This window comes from Balaenoptera borealis, assembly GCF_965194805.1.
Source record: "Balaenoptera borealis genome assembly, chromosome: 13".
Taxonomy (NCBI): Eukaryota; Metazoa; Chordata; class Mammalia; order Artiodactyla; family Balaenopteridae; genus Balaenoptera; species Balaenoptera borealis.
Genome location: NC_138870.1, coordinates 90,787,609 through 90,813,791, shown reverse-complemented (window position 1 = coordinate 90,813,791; position 26,183 = coordinate 90,787,609). Strand labels below are relative to the sequence as shown.

The window sequence follows — 26,183 nt, the reverse complement described above, 5'->3', positions numbered from 1 at the left end:
TGGGATCTAGGGGGACCACAAAGATGGTGCAGAAATCCTGCGCTAGCAACAGAGGAGTTGTTACCACACCTAGGATTGAAGGGACCCGAGGAGAGATGACCAGAACCTGGAAGAAGAGAGGGTCATATAGAGCAAGGAGGCTTGAGAGAGAGCAGTAACCTTCAGTAGAGGGACCTTGCAGGAATGGGGTGGCGATAGGGGTTGCATAAGTCCCTGTCCTTTCCCTCCAGTCTCCTGCAAGGACTCCCCTTGGCCAATCCATCTAGGATGCAGAGGGCAATGGAACCATTTAACGTAGAATGTACAGGGAGGCTCCTAGGGCACAGAGCAGAGCAGAAAACGGTGAGAGTGATCTAGGGGGTGCACAGGAGATGGTTAGCATGCAGCCTCAATGACACTGTGCTTCAAAAACTACCACAAGAAGCGGGTACCAAATGGTAACCACCAACACATCTTTAAAGCACAGACTTCTCAGCATTGCTCTGGCTTTAGCTACTTTTGCTTCGCTCAGCTATTTTATCTGAGCCAATGAGAATGGTGCAACACGCCTCTAATTCTGCAAATATTCCTGGTACAAAATGCCTTCTTTCTAGATTGCTGCAATGGAACAATGTTTTTAGGCCTCTCTAGGTTTTAGTAGGGTGAGAAGAACCACATGCCTGATTACTTGGAAGCCTACAGCAGAGACAGCTGCCACCAAAAATGCATGTTTCCCTTCCATTATGTACCCTTGGTAGTGGGAAGCAGCCACCCAGCCAGGAACTACATTACCCAGCCTCACGTTCCTCTAGATGGGGGTCAGGTGACTAGTTCTGGCCAATGAAATGAAAGGAGAGGTGATGTGTGTCTCTGAAGAGCCAAGACTGTTAGGTATGCAGTGTGACCTATGCTCACTCTCTTTCCACAGTGACATTGGAGGTCAGGTGCAAAGATTGTGGGGTCATACAGGAAAGACCCTAATATCTAAATCACTACTCACATAAAAAACATCCAGTCACGTGACCAGGAATAGCCACATTTTGAAAGTGACCAGTAAACTTTTATTTTGGTTAGAGTTATTGGTTCTTCATTATAGCAGTTAGATATCCTGATTAATGTAAGGCACTTTTCTCTGTAGTTACCTCCTGCAATCCCACTTTCAAATTCCCCACTCTTGGCTTCAAATTATAATAGATGGAATAAAAGACTGGAGTAGAAAATTGTCTACTTGCTCCCTCACCAAGATTTTTCTGTTTTGACCACTTTGTGTAGGAAATATTTGCATGGATTTTTTTTTTCTGTTAGGGGACATCCAAACTTTTTTCTTTTTTATGCAGTTCTGGAATCATATAAAGAATACAGTATTTGGAGTATGAGTCCAAGTTCTACCACTTACTTATGCTGCCTGACCTTGCTCAGATCCCATCAGCTCTCTTCTCTGTCTAACAAGGATATTAATAATGCCTTTCTGTCAGGTTGTTGTGAGGATCAAATAAGATAAGGGATATGGAAACATTTTGTTCACAATAAAGCTTTAGACAAAATTAGTTCTCATCTCCAGTAACAGGGAGTCAAAGTTGCATTTGCCCTCTTAAGTCCCTTCTCTCTGGTCACGGTGCTGTCAAGTTAAATCCCCCCCTCCTTTTCTCTCAGGTGGTCAGGTTCACTTCCTTCCATTCTCTCTCACCTCTATTAACAGGAAAGTCGTTTTTTTCACTGTTTGGAATTTTTGCAATTTGAGTTTGGCCCAAGGAAGAATGATTTTAAAAAATGAGTCCAAAACAAATTAATAGAAATAACTTCCGTACATCTTGGGGCCATGGTTTACAGCTCATTCTTTGCCCTGGCTCCCAATAGAATGTTTTTTTGTTGTTTTCAATTTCCTCTGTGTTTATAAGTATGATTTTTTTTAATCACTGGGTTTGGTTTTTTTTTTAACTCAAGACATAAATAGTGGATCTAGTTCATTCCTATTGTTTTATAAATGAGGAAAGAGAAGCCCAGAGATATTTCATGACCCAGTTTAAGTATCACGTCCTCCAATAAGTTTTCTCAGTTTTCTCTTCTCCCTCACAGGCTGAGCAGGGTACCCTTCCTCTGCCACTGAACTTGGTAATAGACAGAACAAGATTCTGAACTCCTTGTAGGAAGGAACCAATTCTTGTCTGCATCCCAGGAACCTCTGACCTCCATATAAATCTCCAGCCATCTTCTGCTTCTATTTCATTAGCCCAAACTGTGTCACATGATCACCCCTAGCTGCATGAGAGGTTGGGAAAGAGATTTTTTTAACTGAGCACATTACCTCCCCTCAAAAACCCAGGGATCTGTGAGCAAGTAAGAAGTGGGGATGAATATTGAGTTGGCCACTCACAGTGTCTGCTGCAGTCTGTGACGTAGTTGAAGCTTGATAAATATTTGTAGACTGAATGTCAGCACTAGGCATTCAAGGCTGAATGAGTAAACTAGCTCATCCTAGTGGGAGAACAGGGGCTGGGACTTAGGTATGCTGAATTCCAACCCAAAGCTCTTTCTACCACCTAGTACTACCTCAATATCATAAATCCAGTAATACCAGTATTTGGTTCTGCATTCTTTTCAAGAATCATTGTTCTCTCTCTCTCTGCAGTATCTGAATACCTCTAAAAGATATGTAACCAATCCTATTATTGGGGGTTTTCTCTCCAATTCCTCCTCAGTATTCACTCAAAAACCTTAGTAACAGGAATGTGACATTGATGGAAATCTAATAAAAATAGGTTGTTGTGGGTTCTGTGGGGTTTTCCCAGTTTTTGACTTAACTTACTTCCAGACTCAAATTTATTATGACAGGTAACTTTCTCTCACTCAACACTACAGAGTTATTAATAACTTGCCCTGCTGAATAAATCAGAGACCCTGAAAAAATGTGGAGTAAGCATTTGTTATGCATATATGGGATTTACCAAGTTTCCACATTTGAAGGTCTAATATTAGGATTTACATATTGTGCAAGGCTTTGCAAAGCAAAAGACATTTCACATCTTCTAGACTTTGAAAATAGGGTATACTTTGCATGCAAACAAGTCTGAGTATAGTGATTTTGAATAAATCACCAAGAGACAAGTTTTGAGTAAACTATAAGAAACATATTTCCAGGATAATTTTAAAAGCAGAAAATAAAATTGGATGCAAGAATTTATATGGATTAGTGGGTGAGGAATTAGTAGGCTGTGCTTTAGGTTGGTTTCTGCTCATAATTAGCGGTGTGACCTTATGGAAACCCTTTAACATTTAGGGGCTTCAGTTCTGTAAGAGGAGAGGGTTGTACTAGGTGATCTTCAAAGCCCTGTTCATGTCTAAATTCTGTGATTCCATTTCTTATGCAATGAGATCAAAAGAGCTAATCTGTGAAGTTATATGATGGCCAAATCCTGAAAAGGGCACACTAACATTTTGCCACTGTTACCCTTGGATTTAAGGCTGATATATGTGTTTTTAAATTTATTTTATTTATTTCTGGCTGCGTGGGGTCTTCATTGCTGTGTGCGGGCTTTCTCTAGTTGCGGCAAGCAGGGGCTACTCTTCGTTGTGGTGGCTTGTCTTTGTTACAGAGCACGGGCTCTAGGCGCGTGGGCTTCAGTAGTTGTGGCACTTGGGCTCAGCAGTTGTCGCTCGTGGGCTTTAGAGAGCAGGCTCAGTAGTTGTGGCGCACGGGCTTAGTTGCTCTGTGGCATGTGGGATCTTCCCGGATCAGGGCTCGAACCTGTGTCCCCTGCACTGGCAGGCAGATTCTTAACCATTGCACCACCAGTGAAGTCCCAAGGCTGATAAATTTTTAAAATTTATTTATCACAGAATTATTATTATTTTGGCATTACCACTTGTTGGCAATGTACAGATTTGGAATCATCAAAAACATACTGTTTTGAATTCTACTCTTTTCACTTAACATTTATCATAAATATTTGTTCATATTTTCAGTCTTCATAATTATGGTTTTAGTGGTGCCACATTATTCCACGTGGCTGATAAGCCACAAATTTGGAGTCATGACTCTCTTCCTCTCGTATAATCCAGTTCCACAGCAAATCCTGTTAGCTCTACCTTCAGATTATATACAGACTCTGACCACATCTCACCATCTCCATGGCAACCATCCTGTCCAAGCCACCATTATCTGTTGCCCAATTTACTTACGTGGTCCTCCATCTGGCATCTTTGCTTCCATGCTTGCCCTCTACAGTGTGGATGCCACACACTGCATTGGAGAGATCGTTTCAAAACATTGTCATATCTTGTCCCTCTTTGTCTCAAATCTCCCCAATGACTTCCCATCTTACTCAGACCAATCCAAATCCTTCCCATGGCTTTATAAGAACCTGTATGATCTGGTTTCCCTTCTACTTCTCTGGCCTCATCTTCAGCCACTGTTCCCCTTGCTCACTTTACTCCTGCCATACAGGCCTCCTTTATGCTCTTGCCAAACACGCTCCTGTCCCAAAGCCTTTGCAATCACTGCAACCTCCCTGACATATGCCATTTTCCCACATATCCTCTTGGCTCCCCCTCTCGTTATTTTCAGGTCCCTGTTCAAAAGTCACCTCATTAAAGAGGTCTTCCCTGACCACCCTATGTAAAATAGCAACCTCCCTCAAACACTCTTTTGAGTCTCTTTATTTTTGTTTATGGCACTTAGCACCACTTGACATGTTATTTATTTGTTTATGGCCTTTCACCACCACTACCATCACCCACCAGAAATGGAAGCCTCATGAAGCCAGGGATTTTGTTTTGTTCACCGCTGTATCCCCATAACCAGGACAGTAGGTGGTCAATAAACATTCGTTTGATGAATGAATTAAAACATTTGATAAATGTAGGACTTCAGTTATAGATTTGGTGGTGGAAGACTCAGGAGAGAATATTAGGGGATGAGGCAAGACAAGGAAAAGAGATCATATCATGAAGATCCCTGTGTGCCATGTTACAGTTTTAAATTCTGTCTTTGCCTAAGCGGGAGCCAAAGAACATCTTTAATCAGGGAAACAACAAAATCATATTTGCATTTAAAAAGTAAACTCTGTCAGTAGTGGGGAGAATGCATTTGAGATGAAGGAGAGAAGGCAGTAAGGGAGCTACTACAAAAGGCACTGAGAAAGGGAATTCCCTGGCGGTCCAGTGGTTCGGACTCTGTGCTTCCACTGCTGGGGGCCCAGGTTCTGATCCCTTGTTGGGGAACTAAGATCCCACAAGCCAAGGGAGCAGATGTGGCCAAAAAAAAAAAAAAAAAAAAGGCACTGAGAAAGACCATGCAAACCAGAGCCCAGGGAATGAAAGGGGAAATAGGAGGAGGGGACAGATTCAAGAGATATGAAGGAAATCAGAACAGCGGGATTTTAAGATCGGTTGTGGAGAGGGAGGACAAGAAAAAGAATAATTTCCAAGTTTCCAGGTGAGTACCTGGAGTGGGTGAGGTTGCCCTCAACAGAAAAAGATGGAGGAATAGATTTGAGGGGAAAGATGATGAGCTCGGTTTAGAACTTAAGCTAGAAGGATCTCTGAGTCTTCCAAGTGGAGATGTCCAATGAGCCTTTGAATATATAATTCCAGATCTCAAGAGAGATGTTTGAGCTCGAAGTACAGATTTGGTAGCTTTAGCATATGGTCATTGGAATGACTGACATTCCTCAGGAAGTGTGTTGGAGAAAGAAGAGAAGAGGGGTTGGGGATAGGACCCTGGGGTCAGGGAGACAATGAAAAAAGAGTTGAAAGCTAGAAGCAGGAGGGAGTCAATGATTTTAAGACCACAGGGTGGTCACTGGTGCCAAGCTATAGGAGTTCAGGAAAGACATGTACTGAAGTGGAACCCTTAAATCAAGACATTGGGAAGATCAAAGGAGACCTTGATAGGAGCAACTTCAGGTTTAAAAACCAAATTGCAATGAAACTACCAAGAAGGAAGTAGAAACTAAAGGCATAGCTAAGAATCATGGGAGAAATTTACATCTTTTTTTTTTTTTTTCTCCATTTCCTATAATCCAGACCTTTGATGTAGCTGAAAGAACACTAATCAGCCGGGGGAAAACCACTTATTTTTGGTGCTGACCTAACTCTGCCAAGTGAGTTTGCATGCCTACCCACTCAGCCCTAAGAAATCAAAACAAAACAAAGAATGTTTAAAAGAAATTTTATCTGTGTTAGAGACAGCAGGTATCTACCCATCATCCTTTCTCACCTTCTTCATCAGTAACAGAATTCTAATCTTATTCAGGGCAGCAATATGTTTAGCTAAAAGTCTCCTTCTCCCAGCCTCCCTTGCAGCTAGGTATATATAAATGTAAATCTTTGGGTGGGGCTTTCAGGAGAGCTGCTTCAAGAAGACATCTCAGCAGGATGAGGCCTCTCTCTTGACCCTTGCTCTCCCTCTTCTTCCTTTCTGGAAAGAAGATGTGATGGCTGGACCTCCAGTAGCAATATTGGGCCCATGGAGCTACTTTGAAGAGAGAAGTTGCAGATGAGGATGGAATAGCAAAAAATACACTCAGGTCCCTAATGCTGTCACAGAAATACCATCTCTTCTCTAAAATGTTTGCCTACAGGCTTCTTGTATGTGAGAAAATAAACCCCTACTTGGTTGTAGTTGGGTCTCTGCTATTAGCAGCTGAACACAATTCCTAACTGATATGTCATCTTATAGTACACCTGACTTTGAATTCCTATTCTGTTCAGGCCTGCCCTTCTCCAAGAGCCGCCACCAAAGTACTGCACTATTAAGAGCCCTGAAGAAGCCAGGTGCTTGAGAAACATACTTACCTGGTTGCTGATGCCTAAAATTCCTGGGATAGTGGCCAGAGCCTTGTTTTACCACTCAAGATAGGGCTTAAGTTGCAAACACCCTTGAGATAGATATCTCATGGACTAAAATTTATTCTCTGAGCTTGTCCTGGGTTTTGATTGGGGCTGAGGAAAGAACATATGGATGAACACCTGGGGAAGAGGGAATATCAAATGGAGAGGAGTTCATGGCAGAGACAGGTGAGTGGGCACTAGGGCCTAGATGACATATTTCCTAAGCTTTATAAGTTTGCCTTAGGGTGGGCCCAGGTGAAGGACCAGTAGTAACATTACTAATGTTTATAGAGCACACAGTCTGTACCATGCACTTTACTTACATTATTTCATTTAATCCTCACAACGTCTTTGTGAGGTTAGGTGGTATTGTTATCACATCATTTTACAGATGAGAAAACTGAGGCACAGAGATATTAAGTAAACAAGAGACCTGACATTTGAACCAAGGTCTATCTCACACAGAGAGTCAGCTCTAACTAGAAATAATTTTAAAAATAATAATAGCCAACCAATATCAAGCACTTTTCATGGGCCAAGCATTTTACATGTATTACTTTTTAACAACCTCATGAGGTAAATACAACTAGTGTCTCCACTTTGTAGACGAGGAAACTGAGGCCAAGAGAGGTTAAGGGATTTGCCTATGATCTATGTAGTTAGAAAGTGGGAGACCTGGAATTTGAACCCAAGTTTGTCTCACTCCAGAACTAATAAATATTGAGGGAGTTTATTTTTTCTAAACTTTTTCAAGGCCCCTGAATTTTTAACCTACTAAAAAGCCAGAAAATAAATGACAGCATGCAGTGCACCTTAGTTGTTCAATGCTCTATTCACTGTTAGAAGCAAACACTATATAAATCCACTCATAGAGGTATTAATGACAGCCAGGAAAGTGATACCCTTTATTCTCCTTATTTTACAAATTTGGAAGCACAGAGGTCATGAGACTTACCCAAATGCAATAAAGGAATCAAAATACACTCTGGTGGGGAGCCATAGGATCCAAGTCCTGGCAATTTAGTGGTGAGATGAAGGATGGAATTCTGCATAATTCTGAGCTTGTAAAGGTCCCATAGACTGCAGACTTAAAGAAGAACTTTTAAAGATGAAATTTTATTTCCCTTCCTCCTCTCTCCTTTTCGGAATAAAGGTCCATTTTTCACTCCTAAGGAATTCACTCACTGCAGCGGATAGTCTAGGAACAATGTTCATGTGTTACGGGATCAGGGGCTGCTGGGTCTAGAGTTGCCTGGAATGGAAACAGGCCCCATGGATCATACTGACAGCTGAACAAGTGCCTTGGAAGGAGAAGGCGCTGAGCTGGGATGACCTACAGTGTTGCCACCATCAGCTGCTGCTTTCCATGGCCTCTGGCATGTTCTTTCAACTGACAGCAAAAGTCACTGAGGTGAACGGAGGACACAAAAAAGAAATCCCAAGCAGAGGCTGAAGTTTACTTTCTGGTGCATTGAGACGGGCTCCCAAGCATCTGCTTGGTCTCTTCTCTTTGCTGAGTCCCTGAGGTGGATGGAGTTGCCCTACCTGTGCTCTCCAACAATTCAAGCTGGAGATTTGTAAAAGGAGACAGGTCTCTGAGGCTGTGTTTAGAAACATTCCACTGCAGACCTGGTGAGCGGGGAAAGAGCTGCCTAGCGGGGAAAGAGTTGCCGAGTGGCGGCGGCATCATTCAGTTCCACCATGTTCAATAGCCCGTGAGTGGACTGTTAGAGCACGTGTTGGTAAATGCTAATTTTCACTTGGATTCAAGTTCGCTGATAAATTTATCTTAGTAAGATCAAAATAACAATGAGAAACTATTTTCCACTTCTCAAATACTTGAGTTTTTTACAGTACTCAGCGCTGAGATGGGAAAGGAGCATGGAATGATTTTCTAATACTTAGCAGGTGGGCATGAAGATTGGCAAATGGCTTGGCAACAGCCTTTAAAACATATATACACTACCAAATGTAAAACAGATAGCTAGTGGGAAGCAGCCGCATAGCACAGAGAGATCAGCTCGGTGCTTTGTGACCACCTAGAGGGGTGGGATAGGGAGGGTGGGAGGGAGGGAGGGAGGGAGACGCAAGGGGGAGGGGATATGGGGATATACGTATGCATATAGCTGATTCACTTTGTTATACAACAGAAACTAACGCAACATTGTAAAGCAATTATATTTCAATAAAGATGTTTAAAAAAAAGTTTATATTCTTGGACCCATTAATTTCACTCAGGAATATATCCTAAGAATTAGAACTGCAAACAATGACTGGTATTCAAGGATGTTGTAATAAACACCTTTTTTGGACAACTGTGCAGAGCAACTACCACACACTCACCTTTGTGGAAATTCCCCTCCTGTGGTTGAAATGCCATCTTATCACTCATCTCAGCCCGCACCGATTGGAGGAAGCAGGACTGGGCACCTGACCCAAATGGGGCCAGTGAGAGATCCCGCTGAAACCCAGCAGGACCCTGTGGGGCTCTGGACACAAAAGTCTTTCTGTGTCCCCCATTTCTTGTTTGCAGGAAATAGGCTTCATTCAGCCTCCATGAACCTACCCCTGAGTTCCAAAGGGCAGGTTCAAACAATTGCCAATCAGGGAAGAGAAGGATGTGGAAGCAGGAGAGGAGCAGTCAAGAAGCAATAATACAGCCTTGGGGCAGGGTCCTGGTTCCCCCTCAAGGGATACACATAACAATACCTTTGAGCTGATTTGCAGATACTGAAACTCCCACCAGGTGGGAGAAGTTAACTGTATGCTGCCTACAAGCAAGTAGACCCCAGACTGGTTGGAACCAAAAGGTTGATGATGATCACTCCCACTTACCCCACCACCAGCCAATCAAAAGAATGTCCACGAGCTGATCAAGCCCTCCTCTTTGAACCATTACTATAAAACTCCTCACTACCCACTCCAGGTCAGGACACACAGTTTTGAGGGCATTAGCCCACTGTGGCCCCCTTTGCCTGGCAAAGCAATAAAGCTATTTTCTACTTCAGTCAAAACTCTGTCTCCGAGATTCAATTTGGTATAGGTGTACAGAGGCTGAATTTTGGCTACACTGCCTCCTTGATCAATTATCATTTATTGGTCCAGGGACGGCCAGTAATTTTTCAAGTTGTGTTTCACTTGCGTCTGAAATAGTGCAAAGGTTTATTGCAGCATTATTTATAATAGCAAAAGTTGGAGACAATTTTATGTGTTCTAATGCAGGACTGGTTAAGTAAACTATGGTACATCTATAAATGGAGTACAGTATTACGATCATCACCATCAGTATTCAAAAGTGTAGTATCTTCCATTTAAGTGACTTTCCTGGTGGTCCACTGGTTAAGGCTCATGCTTCTACTGCAGGGGGTGCAGGTTCCATCCCTGGTCAGGGAACTAAGATCCTGCATGCTGCAAGGCCAATAAATAAATAAATAAATACATAAATCCTCCCTTGATCCACCATGTCCTCCTCCATCCCACATTCCATCTCTCTCGTCCCTTTTCTGCAAAACTCCTAGAAAGATTTATCTAAACTCACAGTACCAGTCTCTACTCCCATTCTTTCCAGAATCCCCTCTAATCAGGCTTTGCTCCACCAAAATTGTTCTTGTCAAAGTCACCAATGACTTTCATGTCGTTAATTCCATTGGCCAATTCTCAGTCCTCATTTTCTAGACCTTATCAGCAGCATTTGACAGAGTTGATGGTTTACATCTTCTTGAAATTCTTCCTTCATTGGCTTCTGAAACTTGACTCTTTCTTGTTCTCCTACCTCCCTGTTCACTCTTTCTCAGTCATTTTTTGCTGGTTCCTTCTCCTTCACCCACTTCTAGACATTGTAGAGCCCCAGAACTCTGTCCTCAAATCTCTACTCTTTTCTTTTTATACTCCCTTGGTGACCTCTCCTGCCCGTGACTTTACATTTTACTTATGTACTGATAACTTTCAAGTTCTAGCTCCAACTTGGGTTTCTCTCCTAAACTCCAGATTCCTATATCAAATCACTCACTCTACTTCTGCACCTGGATATCTAACATGTATCTCAAACTTGTCCAAAACTGGATTCTTCATTTCCCCTAAACCCTGACTGACATCCACCTCTGAAAGTTGCTCTTCCCCCAATCTTTCAATATAAACAAATGGGCACTACCATTCACCTTGTTGCCCAGGCTTGTATATAAATAGGAGCTATCCCTGAATAGTATGTAAATTACAGGTGATTTTTCTGTTTTCCTTTATACTGTTGAATAAGCAGCATTGATCAGAGGAAGAACCAATCATATTAGAGAAGGGAAAGAATTCAAGAATAAAGTGTAGGTATGGACACTGAATTTAAGGCAATGGGTACAAAATGTAAAGACCTGATGGAAAAACAGGTAAAATAAGGAGATGGAAACTGGAAACTGCAGAATTTTTGCATCCTTATGACCAAGAAGGGAAGGTAGACAAGAGCACCTGGAATTTGACCAAAAGGAGCAGCAGGTCTATGTGAGACGGACAATTGTAGGACTTAGCATTACTGCATATGCTTGGACCATAACATTTGGTCTGGGTTCTAGACTAGGTAAGCATGACACCTGAGACTCAGTTCAAAATTCCTTCTCCTTAGGATTACTCCTGAAGTAGCACAAAGAGTATAAATAGGACAAGGGTGCAGGAGAGTGAACTTGGCCCTCTTCCTCTCATCTCAGAGAGGTGCACTTAAACTTAGCCCATTCTGAATGAGTCTTTGCCAGGTCAGAGGAGCAGAGAATCACAGGCTCAATGTTTTCTACACCCCATGGCAGCAGCTAGAAACAACTAATATTATCACATAAGGCAGTAACTCTGCTTCTCAGCCAGTCAGGTCATCTAAGCTTAAGGTCCCGGTTCCAAGACTTGAAATTTTGCACTGGGGTAATCTTCCATTATCTGCACCTGCACTTCAAGGACAGGAGTTTCTGTCTTCCTAGGAGCTTTCTGTGTGCAAGACTAACCACGGAAATCTATATTAGGGTTCTCCAGAGAAACAGAACCAACAGGATGTGCATATATATAGAGAGAGATTAATGTTACAGAATTGGCTCACATGATTATGGAGGCTTGGCAAGTCCAAAATCTGATGGAGTAGACCCGTAGGCTGGAGACTCAGGGAAGAGTTGCAGTTCGAGACTGAAGGTCATGTGCTGGCAGAATTCCCTCTTGCTGGGGAGAGGTTGGCCTTGGTTCTATTCAGGTCTTCAGTTGATTGAATGAAGCCCACCCACATTATGGAGAGTAATCTGCTTTACTCAAAGTTCATCAATTTAAATGTTAATCTCATCCAAAAAACACCTTCACAGAAACATCCAGAATAATGTTTGATCAAATATCTGGGCACATTTTAAAACATAATAATATTTTTGAGACATAAAATTAGCCATCACAACAGCCTCACTACAATTAAGGGATCCCTACTTCATAATGAGGCAACTCCATACAAGTGAAGTCAAAAAGCCACACGTGGTATCCTTGGCTACATGTTGGGACAAGATCAGGGAAGGGGTCTGGGAGAGGTTTGTGTAGGAGAGAGAACATGTGCGAGCTACGTATAAATGGCTTAAATTGAGCCTGTGCACTTTAGAGCTTCTGGGTTCTGAATGATGTTCTCATTTCTCCTACTGACTCAGATGGAGTCCATGTAGATAATAGATCATGAGGTTGTATATTTGTAATGTTCCATCTGCTCCACCCATTGGCATCACTGCCTGGAATGAACCTTGAAGTGGAGAGTGTCAGGAGCTCATTCACCTGTTGACCTGGGGCCACAGCAACTGTAGCTACTAATTAGATTGCTATAGTGCAGGAAGGCACAGCACACCTGAATATGATCATTGGAGAACAAGGAAACAATACATACTTTCTTATTTTATAAATTTCCTACAAAAAAAACAAAATACATTTTTACTTAACAAAAATAACAAATATAGAATATATATTTATTAGGGGGAGAGGAAGGAGAGCAGAGAGTAGGGGTCAGGAATTAAGAGAACACAAACAGCAGAACTAGGAAAGACACAAAACTCAGTTCACCTTTTAGAAGCTCTTTCCCCTGTGCCTCACCTGTCACTGGTTGGACTTGATCCCTTTGTTCTTGATTCCTGCCATGAATCCAACCTTGAATCCTGGATTCTGATGTTACCTGTTATTTGATTCTTATAGTCTATTTTTCTGAACTCCACCTATGAGATTGAATATGATTAATTTTATAATACATGTTATGGGGAAAGTCTGAGCTTTTTTTCCTAACATTTAATTCAGGTTGCCTTTGTAATATGGATTTTTTGAAGTTATTTTGCCATTTCTTATTTATAAAATCATAAATTACAGGGCTGGATGATATCTTAGAGAGTTGGGAGGAAACTGAGGTCCCAAGAGGATTAAGGCCTTGCTCAAGACCAACGTCTCCATGAGACGAGCCTCTGCTCCAGCTCACCTGTCTTCCAATGCTCCCTCCACTGCATCACAGGGAGAAAAAGCGAGCTGTGTTACAAGGGAGAAACAGAATCCCTTCCTGCCAACAGAGGCACTCGACTCCTTCCACATATTGCACGTTACACTGAGAATTAATAGTGCAATTTGCTATTAAACAAAATGGCTCATGTGGCTGATCTGGCTCCAGTGAAAAGTCAGCAAAATGGAGACCTGAGCTTCTCTGGATGGTAATCGGGAGCAGTCCCCAAAGGGGTAAGACAAACGTATTAAGCCTTTCTGCAAAGCCAAGTTTGGATGATGGTCTGATTGCTGGATAAATCATACCAGGAAATTGAAATGAGTGGTGAGGATGGCACAGGCAGGGTACATTATAGGGTAGCAAACAGTTCTTCATGCCTTAGAGAAATCACTCTATCAGAGGTGCAGAGGAACCATACAGCATGTCCAGGGAAATAAGGAGAGACAAGGAAGAAATTAAGAGCATATATGAGATACACAAATCAGAAGGATAAACTGATGTTAGAAGCACTATGGAATTAAAAGAAAGTAAGAAACTGATGGCTAAAGATGAAGCTGAAAGGGGACAGAAAAACTGCAAGGGAAACAAAAGCCAAAAATATTCTTACCTCTCAATAGTTCATGGACTTGATGACTTATTCATAGTATATATTTTTTTAATGCCAGTTTAGACTGACATAACCATGAAGTACAGAACTACCGTCCTCTCTCTTGGCTAGCCCATACACAGAGAATGCAAATTAGTGTGATGCTAAGTAAAGCATGAACAGGAGATTCAATTTATTGCAATTGTAGCTATCAATCATTTATTGATTTATTCAATTATTCAAACATATTTATTGAGCATCTAATATGTACCAGACACTGTACTAAGGTACAATAATATGCAAGATTGCTGTAGTCCCTGTCCTCACTGAGCTAGCACTCTAACGGGGGGGTGGGGTTGGGGGGAGTGATGTACTATGAAGGCACATAGAAGGGATTTAGGGTATTCGCTACTGATGGCTTGGATATCAGGACTGACTGTATTCTGCTACATATAGCAGAAACCCTAAGCAATAGTGGCTTAAATAGAGATTTATTTTTCACACATAATAAGAAATACAAGTAAGTAGAGATATCTTTTTCATATATAGAAATATTAATATAGGCTGTCCAAAAATGGTGCAACTGCTCAAACATGACACCAGGACACAAACTGGGTCTGTTTATCTAGACAGGGAGTATGGCACAGTGGTTAAGTACAGGGATATTGGCACCAGGCTGCTATTTATTAGCTTTATTAACTCATTATTAAATCTTGGCTCTGCTACTTATTAGCTGTGTGACATTGGCAAAGTTACTTAACCTCTTTCCAGTTTTTCAGTTTTCTTGTCTGTAAAGCAGCGACGAAAATAATAGCCCCCCACATAGAGTCAACTGATCATTGATGAAAAAGCAAAGGCAATACAATGGAGCAAAAGTAGTCTTTTCAACAAATGGTTCTGGAATAACTGGACATCCACATGTGAAAAAGTGAATCTAGATATAGACCTTATACCCTTCACAAAAATTAACTCAAATGGAGTACAGATGGAAGTATAAGATGCAAAACTATAAAATTCCTAGGAAATAACACAGGAGAAAACCTAGATGACCTTGGATATGATGATGCCTTTTTAGATACAGTACGAAAGACATGATCCATGAAAGAAACAACTGATTCGCTGGACATCATTAAAATTAAAAACTTCAGCTCTGCAAAAAAAACAATGTCAAGGGAATGAGAAGACAAGCCACAGACTGGGAGAAAATATTTGCAATAGACACATCTGATAAAGAACTGTTATCCAAAATATATAAAGAACACATACAACCCAATTAAAACACAGGTCAAAGACCTTAACAGACAACTCACCAAAGAAGATATACAGGTTGCAAATAAGCATATTAAAAGATGCTCCACATCACATGTCATCAGGAAAATGCAAACTAAAACCATAGAATACCACTACACATCTCTTAGAATGGGCAAAATCCAGAACACTGCAACACCAAATGCTGGCGAAGATATGGAAAAACAAGAACTCTCATTTATTCCATTGGGAGTGCAAAATGATAAAGACGCTTGGGAAGACATTTTGGCAGTTTCTTACAAAAGTAAACATACTCTTACCATACCATCCAATAAATGAGCTCCTTGGTATCTACCCAAAGGAGCTGCAGACTTATGTCCACACAAAAACCTGCACACACATGCTGGTAGCAGCTTTATTCATAACTGTCAAAACTTGGAAGCAACCAAGATTCTTTCCATAGGTGAATGGATGAATAAACTGGTACATCCAGACAATGGAATATTTTTCAGTGCAAAAAGGAAATGAGTTATCAAACCATGAAAAGACATGGAGGAATCTTGAATGTGTATCACTAAATGGAAGAAGCCAATCTGAGAAGGCTACATACTGTATGATTCCAACAATATGACATTCTGGAAAAGGCAAAACTATGGAGATGGTAAAAAGTTCAGTGGTTGCCAGGGCCTAAGGGGAGGAATGAATAGACAGAGCACAGAGGATATTTAGGGCAGTGAAATTACCCTCTATGATACTATAATGGTGGACAGGTGCCATTATACATTTGTGCAAACTCATAGAATGTACAACACAAGAGTAAACCCTAATGTAAACTATAGATTTGGGGTGATTATGATGTGTCAAGGTAGGTTCATCAATTGTAACAAGTGTCCCACGCTGGCGGGGGATGTTGATAATGGGGGAGGCTGTGCACGTGTGGGGGCAGCTGGGGCAATCTTTGTATCTTTCCCCTCAATTTTGCTGTGAACCTAAAACTTCTGTATAAAAAAAAAACCTGTCTTTCGGGAATTCCCTGGTGGTCCAGTGGTTAGGACTCCACACTTCCACTGCAGGGGATAAGGGTTTGAACCCTGTTCGGGGAACTAATATCCCATAAGCCATGTGGTGCAGCCAAAACAAACAAACAAACAAAAGACAAGGAAAAAAATACTGTCTTTCTAAGGGTAAGCTATTTAATAACTTTTAGTTACACACATAAACACATACATGATTAGTTGTTCTTAATCATATTTCTGCTATGGATCACTATCAAAAAAGTCACTGATTTAGTCTATTTGTCAGATGGAGAAATAGGTCCAGCAAGATTAAACCACTTGCCCCAGGCCATGTCTATGCCAATAGTGTCTTAATACAAAACATGGTTATGGGACTTCCCTGGTGGCACAGTGGTTAAGAATCCGCCTGCCAATGCAGGGGACAGGGATTCGATCCCTGGTCTGGGAAGATCCCACACGCCGCAGAGCAACTAAGCCCATGCGCCACAACTACTGAGCCTGCGCTCTAGACCCTGCAAGCCACAACTACTGAGCCCACGTGCCACAACTACTGAAGCCCGTGCACCTAGAGCCCGTGCTCCACAACAAGAGAAGCCACCGCAATGAAAAGCCTGCACACTGCAATGAAGAGTAGCCCCCGCCTGCCGCAACTAGAGAAAGCCCGCGTGCAGCAGCGAAGATGCAACACAGCCAAAAATAAATAAATAAATAAATAAAATAAAATAAAATAAAAAACAATAATATCCTTCACCTCCTATTGAAAGGATTAATAGTTTAATATGTACGAACTGCTGGAACAGTGAAGTAGGCAATGTGTAAGTGTTATCTCAGTTGTTAATATTCATGTCTTGCCAGCCTTAACTAGTTACAGTTTGTCCTTATTCTTTGGCCTCTCATGATCTCAAGAAGGCTGCTGCATCCTCAGGCATCATGTAGTGTTCTGGACAGGAAGAAGGGGAAAGAAATGAAAATGGCCCTTTTAAAATCAAGAGCACAAAAGCTTCTCTGAGAGTCCTGCCCAGGAGACTTTGCTCTCATCTCATTGGACAGAGCTGTGCCCTGTGGCCACACTTGGCTGGAAGGTGGTGGAGTATGGAGCTGTAGGTGGGTTAAGGAGATCATGAATGGGGGTTGGGGACTGGATTATGGGAAACCGACAGTGTCTGCTGTGGCTTCCAGAGACAGTTGCTGTTAACATTGGACACATATCTGTTTTGTTTTGTTTTTTATAATTTTCTATTGAAGTATAGTTGATGTACAATATTATATGTTACAGGTGTACAGTATAGTGATTCATAATTTCTAAAGGTTATACTTCATTTATAGTTATAAGATGTTGGCTATGTTCCCTGTGTTGTATAATATATCCTTGTAGCTTATTTTAAACATAATAGTTTGTACCTCTTAGTCCCCTATCCTTCTATTGTCCCTCCTCCTCCCCTCTCCCCACTAGCAACCACTAGTTTGTTGTCTGTATCTGTGAATCTGTTCCTTTCTTCTTATATTCACTAGTTTGTTGTATTTTTTTAGATTCCACATATGTGATATCATATAGTATTTGTCTTTCTCCGTCTGACTTATTTCACTTAACATAATGCCCTCCAAGTCCATCCACATTGTTGCAAATGACAAAATTTCATTCTTTTTACGGTTGAGTAGTATTCCATTGTGTATATATATATATATATATATATATATATATATATATATATATATACTACATCTTCTTTATCTATTCAACTGTTGAGGGACATTTAGGTTGCTTTCATATCTTGACAATTGTAAATAATGCTGCTATGAACATTGGGGTGCATGTATCTTTTCAAATTAGTGTTCTGGGGGGCTTTTTTTGGATATATACCCAGGAGTGGAATTGCTGGCTTATATGGTAGTTCTTTGAGAAACTAGTTTTTTGAGAACACTCCATACTGTTCTCCATAGTGGCTGCACCAATTTACATTCCAACCAGCAGTGTAGGAGGGTTCCCTTTTCTCCACATCCTCACCAACATTGGTTATTTGTGTTCTTTTTGATGATAGCCATTCTGACAGGTGTGAGGTGAAATCTCCTTGTGCTTGTGATTTGCATTTCCATGATGATTACCGATGTTGAACATCTTTTCATGTGCCTGTTGGCCATCTGCATGTCCTCTTTGGAAAAACATCTATTCAGGTCTTCTGCCCATTTTTTAATTGGGTTGTTTGCTTTTTTGATGCTGAGTTGCTATTTATATATTTTGGATATTAACCCCTTATTGGTCATATCATTTGCAAATATTTTCTCCCATTCAGTAGGTTGTCTTTTCGTTGTGACACATATCTGTGTTTATGTCCACTTTTCCCCTTAATTACATGGATCAAGCTGGTTGAAGTGAATAGTTTCCACTTCTCATCCAGCCAGTATCCACCTGGGTTTCAATTCCTCCACACAAGACAAGGCACTCAAGTTACTCAATTCCAACCATTCCAATCAAGTCAACTATTTACTACTTTCCTAATATGTATGCAGAGCTATCCCCTGTGTTGCAAAAGGACCTGGGAATTTAGAAATGATATCTGACCCCACAGATCATATAATCTCTATGGCAACAGATGCCCAAAACAAAAGAATTTGAGATCACTGTGGAAAGAAATCTGGCATTAAGTATGAAGAGCCTTAGAAATGTTCATACCTTTAACCTAGCAATTTCATTCCAAGAATATTCTAAGTCAACAATTAGAAAGCCAGATAAGAATACATGAAAAAAGATATTGACAATGTGCTGTCTTTTCAATAGCCAAAAGGTCATACAACTAACTGTTAAACAGTCACAAAAATTATGTTTATGAAAAGTTTTTATATTATGGGAAACATAATATTATGTTTTTATGTTTATGTTTTTAATGTTATGAGAAACAAAATATTATGAGGAAAATGTTCATCATATATTATGCGGGGGGGCAGTTTACAAATGTGCATACAGTATAGTGGTTAAGTACATAGATTTTGGAGTTGAATGGACTAGTTCCCAGATCCTTCTGTGAAACTCATCAGTTATTCATTCATTTATTTATGTATTTATTTATTTAAATTTAAACTAACTTCTCCAAGTCTCTAAAGCTAGTATGGAAAAATAGAGAGGGAAGGAAAAAAATTTTAAGAGGAAAGAAATGCCTTAGTAAGTTACCGTAGAGCAAAAGGTGCCAGTTTTGAGTGGAGCACAAAACAAGAGAACGTCTTGCACAAAAAACTCTACCAGTTGGTTCATACAATCCAGCAGATCTGATGGTGTTTGGAGCAACAATGGCAGATAGGAATGCTTTTTGGAGCCTTTGGCAGCCCCTATATGTGAATCACAGCATGGACTCAGGATTTTGGAGCAAAACCCTGCCATCATCTGCGGATAGCTTCTCTCCTTTTGAGAAACAGCGCTTTGCCTACTACTGGGCCTTAGTAGAGACTGAATGCTTAACCATGGTCCACCAAGTTGCCATGCGACCTGAACTGTCCATCATGAACTAGGTATTATCTGACCCAACAAGCCATAAAGTTGAGTGTGCACAGCAGCACTCCATCATCGGATGGAAGTGGTAAATATTCAGTACATGATCAGGCCCAAGCAGGCCCAGGATGCCACACTACATTTAGTTAAAGATCTGGCATCCTGGGAAAGAGACTCAGGGTGAAGAGACCAATTAGGTAAGAGTTGTAAGAATCCAGGTTTAGGAATCTAGCCTAAAGAGATGACATTAGGAATGAATGAGGGAGTGGGTTACATTGATAAAGAAAAAGATCTGTACCTGATAAAAATTTATAAATAATTTATTGGTCTCCTTACTGTTTCTAAAAATTCCAAGCCTGCTCCTGACTCAGAGCCTTCACACCTGCTGTTCCCTTTGCCTAGAATACTCTTCCTCTCCATAGCCTTACAACTAACTCCATCCCTTCCTTCAGTCTTAGCTCAAAAGTGACTTTCTCCAAACAGTATAAAAATCTTATTTTCTTGAATAATAATTACGTTTCAGAAAGTAAATAAATAAATTAAAATAAATAATAATATCTAACGGGGGAAAAAAAAGTGACTTTCTCAGTGAGGCTTCCCCTGACCCAATTTCCATTCCTTCCCTAACACTTCACATCCCTCTTTCCTGCTTTTTTTTTTTTCTTCCCTAGCATTCATCACTAACATGCTATATAACTGACTAATTTCTTTGTTTCCTTCATGAGAGTTGAGATTTTTGTCTGTTTTGTTCACATCTATACCCTGGAGCCCAGAACGTTTCCAAACACATATTGAATCATGCTAAAGGGACTAGCCAATAGAGAACCTAGGTTTTTGAATCTGGGTGATAGGGGAAATGACTTGGTTGGCGGAAACAAGATACCTGAGAAAGTTAGCTTGGAGAGAAAGACTCAGCAGCTGACATTTGTAATGAGTCCTGGTAGAGTGGCTATATCATGAGTGTAAAGAGAAGCTGGTATCTTTTCACTCTCTAAGCCCCCGTAATGTTCACCAATAAGCCAGGAAGCACTGGACATGGAGCAAGCCCACTAGGGCTCTTGTCCTGGCTCAGCTAAGAACTAGCTGGGTGATCAGTCCTTCATGTCAGGTCTCAACTTCCTCATCAAAAAAACGAGAGCATTGAAGATGATTTCTAAGTTTCCTCCAAGCTTTACAGATCCTGTGATTCCAGGATCAAAAGGATGCAAGCTAAGCCATTACATAAGAGGTCCTTTCTAGTCTTGATAGTCTGTGGTTCTAAGAAGGGTACTATGTGGACATCCTTTTTCGCAAACAGCAGATGCAGAGATGGACAGCTCAGGAAGAGGAGCCCTCTCACGGGGCAGGGCAAAGCTGTTTCCTTCAAAAAGGTGCCCCAGAAAGGGTGGAATTTTGCTTTCTAGACTGACTTCATTGTCTCCACAATACAGTAATCTCATTCTTAGAGCGCCACCTACTGATAAAGGGCTTTTCAGCAGCAGATAAAATGTGATCTCAAAAAGGCTTGTTACCTCTTCCTGATCTTGAGCTTTAATAAGTATGTTTTAGGAAAGAGCATTGGGTAATATTTAAAAACAAAAATTCTCCCATAAAGAAACTTCTATAACAGCTTTAACATTCAGAAAGGAAAAGGAAATAACGCTTTGCAGACCTTCTTTAGTATTTCTAAGAAAGAATCAAACCTTTAATTTGTTCTTCCGCACAAGGGATCCTTTGCTTAATAAAACGAGCGTTTTCCTGAAAGGTCAGGAGTGTTAACCAAATTTGAATAGAGAAATTTACATTTTAATTGCAGTAAAGGAGATCCCTGCTTTAAAGAGTCCCAAGGGTAATCCTGTTCTAAAGCAAAATAATCACTCCATAATGTTTGCTTTGGTAAATTCAGACTCTCATTTATTTAGTTTTCAATCCAGACCCACCTGTTCTTGTGACGTGAGTTCTAGGCAATTTTAAATGACAGACTTTAGCTCACACTCTGGCTAAAAGCAAACCAAATACATTCAAAACCCATTTTGAGCTGGCAGTGAAGCTTGTGTAAGAGGTTATTTACGATGTGCTACGCTTGCCTGGATCTGGTGGGCAGCCCAGATGGGCCCCATACTCTTGTCTTTCTCAGGCAATAAGCCTCTGCCCGGCCATCCCTGGCTTTTTAAATGCTGTCTTTAGCAACTACCAATCTAGGGTGCTTGAAATCTTTGTGTGGACTCCGTTGTGGTTTTGTTACTAGCGCATCCTCCAAAGAGCAGAATTTAGTGTAAGATAGACTTAAGGGGGGTTAGTTACCTTACAACAAAAAGGAGCCTCTTTTAAAAGAATTATATTCTGACTTGTGGGCCGGGAGAGAGCATTAAAATGAGATCCTAGGGCCTGATAATGATGCTGATATGTCAGGTGGGATAACTTAAGCCTTCAAGACCAAGAGCCTTTAAAAGATACTTTTATATCTTTTGGTAAGAAAAGAACGTTCTGAGAAATCCAGCCATAATGCTAAATAGTTCAAAGCTTGGGTTCTGGGGTCAGAAAGAATTGGATTTAAATCTCATCCTGCCTTTTACACACTGTCATTTAAAATGCTGGGAAAGTTACCTATCCTCTCTGGGACTCAATTTTCTCGACTATAAAGTGGGATAATAAGAAGATGTACCTCACTGGGCTGTTGTCGAGACTGAGTTTGATACACAGCATCAGGCACCTACAAAGGGCTCTATAAATGGTAGTGATCATTATTAATAATGATGCTATCTAATCCAATAGTCCCTTAGCCAGCATTGATAAGGGGATGAGAAGGGCAGAATGAGGCAGTGGGCAAGGCATTGGGCTGGAGATCAGGTTTTTACCCAGCTCCGATAAGAACTACCCAGATGACTTGGGGCCAGTCCACTTGGTTCTCTTGGGACCTCAGTTTCTTCACTTACTAGACAAAATTGCTAGTGTACCTGGTTTTCAGCTCTGAAATTAAAATCAGTAAGATCTGTTGCTTTTAAAGTAGTTTTCAGGTTCTGAGTAATGGAAAGAATTTATTAATTATAAAAATGACTATTCTGGGGCTAAGGAGAAACTTTTCAATCAAATCTTTAGGTTGAGTTTTTCCCCCCACACTAGAGCTATCATAAATGAGAATGTTTTGAAGCACAAAGACTTCCTTGTTGATTGTTCTTAAAGGTTTGGGTTGAAATCGGGGGAGACGGGGAGCAGGGCCTGAGCACCACCGGCCTGGCTGAGCAGAGCTCCGGGCAGCCTTCCTCAGGGCACCTGGAGACCCAGTTGGGACAACCCTGAGGTTTAGCACGTCGGGTTCCCTGAGGAGCAACTGCCCATTGGATTGAATTATGTCAACTAGAGGAGCTGCTTGTAAAAACGAGCAAATGTTCCCCAGGGATCAGATTTGAACCAACACACTGTACCTTTCAAACAGCTGAATACCACATGTGGGAAAATGACCTTGTAATCAAACCAGACTGCCAATGTGAGGTCAGCCCAGAATGGAAGTGATTTGGGATATAGAAATCAAATTTATGACCTTATACCACCAGCCTTTATTGATTCTTTGGCTAGGCTGGGGATAGGTAAAGTTAATGTAGCCAGTCTGAAGGCAGCTAGCCTGCTGAGCAGTGGACTCCCTTTTTCCAGAAAATTTAACTTGGTCTCAATTATGAATCAATCCAAGGGTAAGGCCCTGAAGAACTATGTAAAGGCAAGTTGTAGATCTCATATACTAACCCTTGACCAGCAAAGCATTCTGGAACTGGGGGATTTTCCAATAAAATCTAATATTTCTTTTGCCAGGTAACTTTTTTGATTGGCTGTGTCTTGTTTTAAAATAAGTGAATTATGTTCAGATGGAATTGCTTAGGACAGAGAACTATTATCCAGGTCCACTTAGAAAACCAACACCACACATTTTTTTTTTTTTTTTTTTACAAAACTAATATTATAAACAGAAAAATGATAACAAGAAAAATAAAAGCTTCCCTTAATTCCAGAACCCAATGAGACCCATGACTAATGTCTTATAGTATTTTTCTATGTATCTGTATGTAGATGTAAATAAAATTGGTATAGAGACTTCCCTGGTGGTCCAGTGGCTAAGACTCCGCGCTCCCAAAGCGGGGGGGGGGGGGCCCGGGTTCGAGCTCTGGTCAGGGAACTAGATCCCACGTGCTGCAACTTAAGATCCTGCACGCAGCAATGAAGATCCCGCGTGCCGCAACTAAGACCTGGCATAGCCAAATAAATAAATAAAATATAAAATTGGTCTAAAATCTATGACTTTATTTTTTTAACAGCTATAAGGAAAGTTCTGACAAAAGAAAAGTTCTGGCATACTTTGAAAATCAAAAAGATTGACAAGGAGTGGATAATGGGCAAGTTAGAAAACTAGAACTTAAAATGTTCAAAATTCAGGAGGGCATGTGACTGATATCCTGGAGTAGAGTATAATTTCAGAAAACAAAAATAATTTGTAATTTAAACCTCTTCTTTTCAGAGGTTTTTTGTTTTGTTTTTTTCTGTCAGGTCTATTTGTATATTTTGCAGGTTTTTGCTTCTAATCTCTACAACAACCTGAGACCATTCAATTATGCCTTGTACATCTTTTTTAGCACTCCCTTTATTGGAAAGAGACTTCAAAGCACTCTCCAAAATTCAGCCACAAAGATCCTCATTAAACAGTCAAGGAAAGTTATGTGACTTAAGATGCTGTGCAGCTCTGAGACTGATGGGATTATATTGTCAAGTGAGATGAAAATGCTATTAAAACTGACTGGATATAAGACACTACAAAGAGCTGTGCCTCAATAACTTTGAAATAAGTCTGTGATTTGCTATCTTAAGATTCAAGGACTCTATTTCTATCAGTGTGGCCACGTTATCTATGGAATTTCTTATGGGATTAGAAAAAAATTAATTATACAACTTATAACTACATTATGTGGCTTGGAGTTGTACATCTCACATTGTCATGTGAAACTTAGCCAGATTCTCCTGTGCTGTCTACACAAGACACATAAACAACAATCAAAGCCAAAAAGTGGCTGTGTTTCAGAAACAAAATTTAGCAGATTGAAGTCCACTAGGGTAGCACAATTCTGATTCACAGAGAATTTTTGAATCTGAAAAATAACTGAGGCATAACAGATATTGCTGAATATTCCAGTGAATAACAATAAGGGCCAACATACATTGAATGCTTACTTTATGCCAGACACTTACATAAATTAACACATTTAATCCTGACAATAGCCTGGTGAATCAAGAACTGTTACTTTCCTGAGAGCATAGCTCAGAGTCTATGAGTTTAACCAGACCCTCTCTCTTCTCTCTTCTCATTACAAGAACAAAAACTTGCTTAAGATAAATTACAGGCTCTCTCTATGGTTCCTGGTCTACTTAACTCAGATATCTTTTAGAACTCACTAGAAACCTTGCTTCCCTGGAAGAATTTCCCTGGTTCCTTAGGCTACTTTTGGTCCATTTTCTTACACTTACCCTCCTAGTACCATGTACTTCAACCAGCATAACCCAAATCATAATTTTTGAAAATTATTCATTGAATTAACTGTCCTCCCCAGTAGAATTCTTCAGGAAGGCAGGGATTATGTCTGTTTTGCTTACCACCTTAGTCTCAGTACAGGGCAGAGAGTAGGCACATGATACATCTTTATTGCATGAATAAATAAATAAGCACATAATAGCTGTCCTTGATCATGGGAGGTGATAGAGAAAATGTGCCCTACATATAAGAAGCATGCCACATATGGAAAAACATTGTTATGAAAACAGTTAACCAAAAGCAGACAGCAGGATCACCACAGAGATCAGGCCTGACCTCTGCTGGTGGTTCTGGGTATACAGGAGAGGCTGGTTCTTAAAAGCACCCATTCATTCATCCAGGCTGTCTACCTTTAGGGGACTCTCACATGGTGCTGTTCTCAGAGGGATACAACATAAAATAGAAACAATCATTACCAGCCTGACAAGTTCTGCCTGCGAACCCTTGAAGGAAAAAGGGGAAGAAAAAACAAGACAAACAACAACAACAACAAAACAGTTCACTTACACTGACTTAGAAGCTAGCTTCAATCTATTCAGGCTTTTTGTTGTTCAATGGCTTTACACAAAAGAAGCAATTTCCAAAGACTTTGTTTATTTAGTATAAATATTATCTCTATTTTATCCTGGGCTTCTAATGATTATAGCTTATCCTACTAACTTGACCTTATTCATTTGATTTGGGACTCTAGCCTTGCAATCTAATTCCAGTTTAGTTTGTTTGTTCATTTCATACATTTTTTTTTGAAGGCTATTATATTGTAAATGTTGTGCTAGTCCCTGGGACACAACAGTGAACAAAACAGATGCTATCTGACCTCACAGTGTAGTCTGGTGGAGAATACTGATGTGTTAATAGGCAACTGCAAAAATAGCAGGGACCTATAGCTCATGCATGATATTAAGGGAGTTCTTAAAAAATCCCTTAAGTGGTAAGCACAACTGGGTATGTGTGTTTTTCATTGTTTTCAGCAGATTCTTAATCATCTTCAGTCTAATAGTTGGGGTGAGACAAAACTA

At 40.6% G+C, this 26,183-nt stretch overlaps 2 long non-coding RNA genes across 2 annotated transcripts in view; both read right to left on the bottom strand.

The window, feature by feature from the left end:
* Positions 1-26,183, bottom strand: part of LOC309609059 — an 86,553-nt gene that overhangs the window by 36,960 nt on the left and 23,410 nt on the right. The gene's annotated exons all lie outside the window — the stretch shown is intronic.
* On the bottom strand, positions 7,177-17,632 carry LOC309609058. Its single transcript, XR_014233236.1, has 3 exons — positions 12,729-17,632; positions 11,879-12,691; positions 7,177-10,218 (listed from the first exon to the last, which is right to left on the bottom strand). It is a non-coding gene; the product is annotated as an uncharacterized lncRNA (long non-coding RNA).